At 36.9% G+C, this 10,214-nt stretch overlaps 1 long non-coding RNA gene across 2 annotated transcripts in view; it reads right to left on the reverse strand.

Annotated features, from left to right (window-relative positions):
* Window positions 1-6,254, reverse strand: part of LOC109266699 (uncharacterized) — a 28,578-nt gene extending 22,324 nt beyond the window's left edge. For both annotated transcript variants that reach the window (XR_002079829.2, XR_002079828.2), the window contains exon 1: window positions 5,918-6,254. This is a non-coding gene — a long non-coding RNA (uncharacterized LOC109266699). The remainder of the gene's footprint in view (window positions 1-5,917) is intronic.
* Between the last annotated feature and the right edge of the window lie 3,960 nt (window positions 6,255-10,214).

Here is a 10,214-nt window from a genome sequence, read left to right on the forward strand (position 1 = left end):
TGTGAATTTCTGCATTTATGATTGATTGCAGAAAAAGTCATTGTAGCAGTTTCACGGAATATCTCACAGCTTGAATGCACATTTTTGTGCCATTATCAGCAGTTGCAAACTAAACCTCAAAGCTTGCATGGTAAAAACAAAACAAAACAACAACAAAAAACAAAACAAAACAAAAAAACAAAGCTTGCATGGTAAGCTATCAGAATCTAATTTAATTTCCGCCCGCCCTTGACCTTTTTTTTTTATATGTAACATAAGCAGAGTTTGGAAATAAGTCAATTTGACAAGTCTGACTTGAGCATCTTTAATGAATTCTTTTCTGATATTTCACTTCTTCATAATTATATTTGATGTCCTATCAAATATCTGGCCAGACGTTGAATTATAAAATATCATTAAAGCCCCATAACTTATGCACAACTTTGCCATGTTTTCTTTTATGTGTGGCTTCTCTCCTTCTCTTCCCCTGTGTGCCCTTGTACTATTCTGACCTTCTGAGAAGCAACTTAATTCTGGCAGAGGTTTTCAATGTGACACCTCATTTTACAAACTTGATTGGAATTCAGGGTATTGAATCATGGCTTGAATAGTTTGAGCTAAGCTACAGCATTATATTTCAAAAATATCCTAAAAAACAATCTTCCCACCCATTTTCTACAGTGGCCCAAGGCCATTTGATTATAAAATATATGCGTTATTGAATATACATTTTTTTAATAAATGGGTATTCTCTTCATAAACCATAATAATAGCATCCTCATCAATTATAGATATTACTTTGTTAAATGGGTTTACCTTTTCCTTTTTTTGAGTTATGCTCCCAGAGTCATTTTGAGATAGTGAATTAACCTATAGAAGGATGAAGTGTTGTTCATTCACCTCTTCATTCATTCATTTTTAGGCATTGTTCTTTTTTAAAAAAAATTTTTTTAATGTTTATTTTCGATAGAACACAAGGCGAGAAAGAGAAGAGAGAGATACAGCATCTGAAGTATGCTCCAGTCTCTGAGCTGTCAGCACAGAGCCCGACACAGGGCTAGAACCCACAGACCATGAGATCATGACTTGAGCTGAGGTCGGTCGTCCAACAGACTGAGCCGCCCAGGCACCCCTTCTAGGCATTGTTCTTGGTCCTAGAGACCCATACATGGATCCTGCTGCCAAGGCCATGATCCACAATTAACTGCTGCCTTTTAAAAATTTTATCTATCAATTTATTGCTTCATATTGGAAGAATATAGAGCTGCCTTTGCCATATCATGAAGTAAGTACTGGATATTGCTCAAATGGACATATAATTAGCTTCTCACTTGTTTGAGTTTAGGAAATACTGCTGTTTATTTGTTTAAATTTGAAGGCAATAAAAAGCTTGATGTTGTCACAGAGATTAGTATTAAAACTTTAAAAAAACATATACTGAGGGGCACCTGGGTAGCTCAGTTGGTTAAGAATCTGAATCTTGATCTCAGCTCAGGTTTTGATCTCAGGGTCATGACTTCAAGCCCCACACTGGGCTCCACACTGGGTGTGAAGCTGACTCACAAAAAAAAAAAAAAAAAAAAAAAAAACATATACTGAGCACATAACCCTATTATTATTACACACCAACCTCATTTGGGCTTGAGAATAAATGTGTTGGCTATTTTGACTGTTAGGTGTCAGGACAGTGACCTAAAAGTAACCAAAAGACCCATTTATCCAAAATAACTTCCTTGACAGTCAACCCTAATACTAAAAATTTATACCATTCATTCATCTAATCATCCATTCATTTGTTCACTCACTTATACCGGCTATGTGTTCTGCATTGTGCTAGACAATGGGGATAAAAGACTAAATAAAAACACCCTAATCTTGATGTAGAGAAGCTGACAGATTGGTTGGGGAAGCAAATAAATTGCCAATTATAATACAATACAGGTGTTACAATGGGGAAATACAAAGCTGTGAGGTAATGCATGTCATATGTTGTATATTCTTGGGGCTATATTGTCTATCCTAATTAAATAAAACATCTCAATGAGTGCAAAAAATAATAAATTAGGCAAACACTTGTGCTCATGCAAACTCTAATGAAGTCTGATGAAGAAAGGGACTTTGGGGCACCGGGTTGGCTCAGTCGGAAGGGCACACAACTCTTGATCTTGGAGTTTGAGCTCCATATCGGGTGTAGATTAAAAAACTTTAGAAGAGGGAGTTTCTCTTTTGATTCACTACCATATACATAGTGTACACACTATTTGTAAGTCTTAACAGTCTTTTTAAAATTTCTTGCCTCCTGCATTATCCAGCCTGCATTAGCATATTATGCCTAATGCCTTTAGTCATAAAATACTATAATCTCACTTTCCCACTTCCAAAGATATGTAACACACCCCCCCCCAAGTTGTTCTATATGAAATCTAAGCAGGTCTCTGAAATTTATGTCAAAAATTTTATCAGTTGGTGAACTTCAGCTCCCAACCAAAATTAAGCTCTTAAGACTAGATTTATCCTCTTGCCTGAAATAATAAAAATTAAAACAACAGTGTCCGAGATACTCAACATCATACGATAAAAAATAATGATCACTAAACAAGGTAAGTCATCCAAATGTACCAGCTTAGTGCTATGAAATGTTTCTGTGCTGTGATGCCCAGAAAGTGAACCTAGATAGAATCTAGAAGATTTTAGTTGCGGAGATGAAGCTGAGAATCTGAGGAGAATGCAGTGACTTAAAATTCACAAGAAGGAGTCCCACAGAGGGGAAAACCTACAGAGAGAATTCTGAAGCTCTGCATAATTTCCCCCTTAAGTATTCTGCTGAAATATTTATCAGTGCTTTTATGTAAGCAAATTACCCAAGGCCAAGAGGAATCTGTCTGGATTAGAGGAAAGTATAGTCACCCGCATTGAACTGAGAGTAGGACCTATCTATTACCACCATCCAAACTAGAATCTCATGATTCATAGAGAATTTAGTAGAACACACAGAAAAATTTTGCCTTAGTATTTGGACAGTACTGAAAAATTGGCCTTACGCTGAGCATTTCAATCCCACTTGAGAAATCTTAATAACAAAACTCAAAAGCACCTGTTTCCAAAAACAATGAGTCCCAGAACAAAGCACAAAAATGTTTAAAGAAATATAAATAAACCTAGCAACCAATGAAGTAAAAATGTAAATGCCTGGTAACCAATAAAAATTACCAGGCATGCAAAGAAGCAGAAAAATATAACCCATAATTAAGACAAAAATCAGTCAATTGACACTGACACATATGTTATAGTTACCAGACAGGTATATTAAAATATTCAAAAATTTAAGTAGAGATACAGGAAATATTAAAAAAAAAAAGACCCAAATAGAAATTCTAGAGATGAAAACTACAACATCTGATATGAAAATACACTAGATGGTATTAACAACAACAGAATTGATTAATCCAAAAGAAGGCAGAAAAAAGGGGAGGGACAAAGAATAGAAGAAATGAACAGAAAACAGTAAGATGGTAGGCTCAAATTTAACCACATCAATAGTCACATTAAATATGAATGGTCTATATATCCCAACTAAAAGATACATATTATCAGATTGATAAAAAAGACCAAACTATATTCAGCCAACAAGAAATTCAGTTTTAAACACAAACATACACATATATATATATGTTTAAAGAGATGGGTCTTTGGGGCACCTGATTGACTCAGTCAGTTTAGAGTCTGACTCTTGATTTCAGCTCAAGTCATGATCTCATGGTTTATGGGATCAAGCCCTGTGTTGGGCTCTGCACTGACAGCACAGAGCCTGCTTGGGATTCTCTCTCTCTCTCTCTCTCTCTCTCTCTGCCGTACCCTGCTTGCACACTCTGTCTCTCAAAATAAATAAACGTGAAACAAAATTAATAAAAAAATTAAATTAAAAAAGATTATTCTTTGAGATCAATAACTGATAAAACCCTAGCCAGATTTATCAGTGAAAAAAAAGGAAAAAGGTATAGTTACCAATATCAGGAATGAGAAATGCAACATAACTACAGATTCTACAGATATTAAAAAAATAATATGGAATTATTATAGACAACATTATACCAATAGATTCACTAGCTTAGGTGAAATGGATAAATTCTTTGAAAGACACAAACTAACAAATCTTATGAAATAGATACCTTAAATGAAATAGATAATCTAGAGTCCCATCTCTACTAAAGAAATAGAATTTGTTATCAAAACCCTGTCAAAAAACAAAAGTTTCAGGCTTAAACGGCTTCACTGATGAAGTCCATCAAACACTGAAGGGAGAAATAATAGTAATCTGTACAGAGTCTTCCAGACAAGTTAAGAGCTGATAACAATTTCCAACTTATTCTTTAAAGCCAACATAAACTAACCAAAAACATTACAAGAAACAATACACTATAGACTAATATCCTACATGAACATAGATGTAAAAGTCTTAAACAGAATCTAAAAGTTGATTAAAATGATAATATGTTTCTGGTTTATCCCAGAAATGCAAAGTTGGTTTAATATTCTAAGAAAATAAATATAATTCACCATATTAACAAATATTAATAAATAATATTCATATGATAATCTTAATGAAAACAACAACATAAAGCATTTGACATAATCTAACATCCATTCCTGATTCAAAACCCTCAGTATGTAGAAAATTTCCTCAACCTGATAAAGGACATCTATGAAAAAAGCTATAGCTGACATCACACTTTATGGTGATAGACTCAGTATTTTCTACTTAAGATCAGGAATTAGACAAGGATGTCCTCTTTTACCACTTCTATTTAACACTGTCCTGGAGGTTCTAGTCAGTAAAATAAGGTGAGAAAAGAAATAAAAACCATCTAGATTAGAATAGAAAAAGTAAAACTGTCTTTATTTACAGCAACATGATCTTCTATTAGAAAATATGATGGAATCTACTTAAAAAACTGCCAGAATAAATGAGTTTAGGAAGAATGCAGGATACAACATCAATTTACAAAAATGTATTTCCATAAGCTAACATCTAACAAGCAGAAATTCAAATTTAAATAACTACGATTTACATTGGAATAAAATATTTAATAACTACTTACTAAGTGCTGGGCTTTACCACACAGTGACAAATAAACAAGGGCACTGTCTCAAGAAACTCTCTAAGTAGGGAAACAAGAACAAAAACAGATAATATACTCCAATAAGTAAAGGAATAAAGATATATGTGGACATTCAGTCAATTGTTATTAACAAATTTCTTTTATTAATAAACCTATTTTCCCACTGTCTGAGAATGACCCATAATTAATCTAAAATTTCATAAACTGGATTAGCACAACCAGGATTCCTAATGCTATTAGAATAGTTCTTTTTCTGATATTCATGTGCCTAAAGTTAAGAGGATAAGTTATTCCTAATCCACATTTGAGGTTCTTTTGTCTAATCAGTTCTCTGGTCCAGAGAGGGTGAAAAAAGTCTGTTCTGAAAGATTTCAGCTGCGCATTCTTCTTTGCATTTGTACCAACTTGCAGAACCAGAGAACTTAAAAGTGTACTAAGGCCTTAAATAGCTGAGGCACCATTAATCCACTAGGGCTGGCCCAGAATCCTCTTTTGTGCTTTGTGTGTCTGTGTGAAGCAAGAGCTAATTAATTAAAATAAGACTATAATCAACATTTTAAGTAAAATATTTTAAATTCTTCAGAGAAAACAAACTCAAATTCCACTCATTTTATAAACACAATTCTAAGATTATTCTCGTGCTCAATTCACTAAGGCAGTTATTTTAGTGACCTATATTAACTAGGTTGAACAAACAAATTTTATTGAGTTCTTATACTGATGCCCTGAACATAATGATGCCTAGGCTCCACCTTTTTAAGGATATGTCAAAACATATCACACCCAAGCCAGAGACCACAAAGTAAACTATTACTCACATAGCCATGTGCAAAGCAAGGGGATTTCCTGAGAGGCAAGACCCACCAATAAGAGAGCACTCTGGGGGTGCTTGGGTGGCTCAGTCAGTTGAGCGTCTGACTTCAGCTCAGGTCATGATCTCAGAGCTCGTGAGTTCGAGCCCCACATCGGGCTCTGTACTGACAGCTCGGAGCCTGGAGCCTGCTTCGGATTCTGTGCCTCCCTCTCTCTCTGCCCCTAACCCACTTGCATTCTGTCTCTGTCTCTCTTAAAAATAAATAAGCATTAAAACAAATGTTTTTAATGAAATAAAATTAAATTTAAAAAAAAGAGAGAGAGCACTCTGGTATCTACTAGAGAAGACAGAAGATAGAGTGTGCATGGCAGGGGACTATATATATGTCTATCTCCTTCCCCATGACATTTTTCAATGATGCCAGGGCAGACTAATTTTGGCAGTGGTGGGGAGATAAGAGGGGCAGGATATTTGCCTTGCATGATTTATGGAGGTGCAGCAGAAGTGAGTGCACAGATTTTGCTAGTCTATTGGTTTTCACCCTGGGGGAGCAGCTGGGGTGGCTGCCAGTTTCCATCCTGACAGGTGTTGAATGGTTTAGCCAAATGTCATTGTGCTGGGTGATTTAATTCTATCACTCAGCAATCAAGAAGCTCACAAACTAAAGTGGAAGATAGACATGCTAACAATAAAACAATGTAACGTGATACATATAAAAATGGACTTACATAAACGTTTCCAAGAAAAGTATAAAAGAGAGCATTCTGTCTGAGGCATCACAGGAAGGTGATGCTCTATCAGGGTGGTGATAGAAACTAGGCATATACCAGATGGACAACGGAAGGATGAGAAGAAAAAGAAAACTTTTTCCAAGAAAAGTTAGCTAGACTCTATGAACAAAGGGAAGCATGAAATGGTACACAATTGATGAGAAGCAATGAGCAGCTTGGTACTGCTGGAACACAAATGAAAGAGCATGGCAGATGAGGACACAAAGACACAAATGACACAGGCAGGGATCAGGGTATGGGGGATCCCATAGTCATGCTAAAGTGCTTAGACTTTATCTAGTAAGTAATGCAGACCTCTTGAAAGCATCTAAGAATAGAAGGGACATGGTCTAATTTTCCTTTAAGAAGAATCATTCTGACAGTATTATTGGGGAATGGTTGAAGACGCAGATTAGGGACAAGTTAACTGGGAGGCTTCCAGGAGTATCTGTCTACAAGGAGTACTAAAATGTTATTAAGCACATAATAAAATCGAGAAGATAATATTTATCAGAACTTAAGTGTGGGGTTAGAAATAGTACTTATAAGAATACAGACTGGAATCAGTCTGGAATCAGACTGCTTTGGTTTGAATCCCACCTCCACTGAACAAGTTCCTTCAGGCTAAGGAGGATCCAAGGTGCTATAGGAGGGAAGAAGAGTGGATAAGTCTTACGGAGAAGATGAATATCTTGCAGAATCTCAAATTTCATCAGGAACTCTTGATACATCCATTTCCACTCAACTATTCCTCCCCTAGTCTTAAAGAACAGTATGACATTCAGTTGCTAAAAATCGTACTTAGTTCTTCATGCATCTGGCTACAAAATGGCCCTAATTCTTCATCTCTCCCTGTATCCATGACCTTGCTGTGTGCCACTGTAGTTCTCACTAAAGGCAGAGGCTATTTTCATACCCCTTGAGGTATGGGCTGGTCCCAGGACTTGTTTTGGCTAACAGAAAATTGTGGAGGTGGTTATCAGTTCTGAGCCTAGCCCTTAAGCGACTTTTTGTATTTCTACTTGCTCACTTTCATTTCTGCCATGGGCAGAAGGTGCCCAGGTTATCCTGCTGGACAAATGTGTATGGTAAAGCCAGTTTACCCCACTCATCCCAGCTGAGACCTAGAGATTAACCAACAGCCAGGCAAATCCAATTATGACAGCAAGTCCAGCCAATATCAGCAAATCTACCTAGCCAGCCACTCCAGGCACTTACTGTTGTAGGGCACTCAGGTTTGATGATTAATTTTTATGTTACAAGAGATAAATGATAGTCCCCGTGACTGCATTTTCTTACATCCCAGGCATATCAGTTACATCACACAAAGCCCTAAACTTCTACCTACCAAACAGATCTCAAATCCATCTGCATTGCTCTACTCTAGACTAAAAATCGTTACCAGCTCACCTCAACTACTACTATTGCTTTCTCTGCTTCCACTCTAGATGCTTATAATCTGTTCTTCAAATATCCGGGAGACTGATGTAAATCAGATCACCTCAGGCATGACCCTGTTCAAAATGCTTTAATTTCTTCTTACTGCTCTAAGAATACAATCTAATTCAAGTTCCTCACCGTGACCTCTAAGCCCAGCATAGTCTGCCACATGGCTGGGATTATTCTCTCAAAAACGGTTTCTTCAAAGAAACGTGAAATCAGTTCCTATTAAGAAATCTCTGCATGTAGAGGTGCCTGGGTGGCTCAGTCGGTTAAGCTTCCGACTTCGGCTCAGGTCATGATCTCACGGCTCGTGAGTTTGAACCCCGCATCGGCTCTGTGCTGACACCTCGGAGCCTGGAGCCTGCTTCGGATTCTGTGTCTCATTCTCTCTCTGCCCCTCCCCCACTTGTGCTCTGTCACTCTGTCTCTCAAAAATAACTAAATGTAAAGAAAGCTCTGCATGAAGAAAGGAATATTATTTTGGTAAATGTACCAAAATATATCAAAATGAAATAGTTTGTTTGGCAGACACAGAAACTGAAGATCTGATTTTTCTAAACAACAAAAAATTAAGGTGGAGAATAAGAGAAGAGGAAGAAAGAAAAAGGAACAACACACTGGTGATCCAGTGTATAACACCGAAACAACAGAAGGGTACGGTTGGATGAAAAAGAGATCCACATTTGGGGCTTTAGAAGCCAAGAGGTCAAAACAATGCTTTGGGAAGGATACAGCCTAGCTGTTTTCTGACTTCACCCAAGAGAGAATATGGAGAAATGGGTTATCTCTGAGGTAAAAGGTATTAGCTGGAAGATTAGACATGAACTCACACTCCCTAAGCATGAGCATTGCTGAATATCACTTAATATTTGTATAGAGTACCTTGAGCTAAAAAATGCTTTTGCATACTTCCTTTGTTTTATACCTGAAGAACTCCGGGTTCCGTGAGGTTCAGTGCACAGTAATTAGTTTTCATTTTGACTTTAATAAAGCATGCTAACTTGATGACTCACATGATCCATGAGTCTATAAGTCTTCCAGGAATGAACTTTGACTTATATTTTTTTAAATGACGCTCAAGCCACTGATTTCTAGGATTGAGACAAGTTGAGAAATAAAGGCTACCAAAGATGCAAAACTCAATTCAAAAATCACCAAAATTAATTCCTGTTCTTGAACAACATGGCTATGGTCCCAAAATACCAAAGTCAACACAGGAATACCTATGAAAGGCATTTGGTACAGTCATGGGCACTCATCAGATTGGTGTTCATCTCCCAGAAAATGCTCTTCAATAGAAAATGCAGTTTGTCAGTGCTTCATCACTCAGCTAGTATAGGTTTTCTAGCACCTGGCTGCCACAAAGCCTTCTACTTTGGCCCCTTGCAATACGAGGTGAAAATGAAGAAAAGCAGCTGGGTTATAGCATTCCTGGAAGTTCTCTTTAGTGGAATGACAGTGGATAGTGGACAGGTATCACAACATGGCCCATAATTCTACTCAAGAAGAGACACTTCTGAGCCAACAGAAGTGGTGCAAGAGATAGAAATTCCTTTTAACATTGCTTCCTACACTGCCTACTCTGCCTTCTCTCACTCTGCTCCCTTTACCAGATATTTTTTTTATCTTCTCTGTGCCCATACCCTGCGTGTCACTTAGATTCCAACTCACTCTACTTCCCTATGAAGTCTTCCAACTATTACAGCCCCCAGTGATCTCTTTCTTTAATAAATATATAAAAATCAGAATTCATTCTCTCTGCATTGCTAAAACATCTCTCTCTCTAACACACACACACGCGACACACACACACACACACACACACACACACACACACACACAGTATGTACTTCAAGTATTTGTACCATATTTCAATCCAGAAATCTATCCTTATCCTTTTTTCTACCTTTTATTTCTCCAATGCATTTACCAATCATAAAATTTGATCAGTCCATCTCTGGAATATCTCTTGAATCTGATCATTCATCTCCAACCCCAACACATCCCCCTACATCAGTTACCTTTACTTGTTTGGTCTGTAATTTATCTTGCCCAAATATCCCTTTCCAATATATAGAATGTAAGTAA

Source organism: Panthera pardus, unplaced genomic scaffold, assembly GCF_024362965.1.
Source record: "Panthera pardus isolate Hobbes unplaced genomic scaffold, ASM2436296v1 HiC_scaffold_11, whole genome shotgun sequence".
NCBI classification, from domain to species: Eukaryota; Metazoa; Chordata; class Mammalia; order Carnivora; family Felidae; genus Panthera; species Panthera pardus.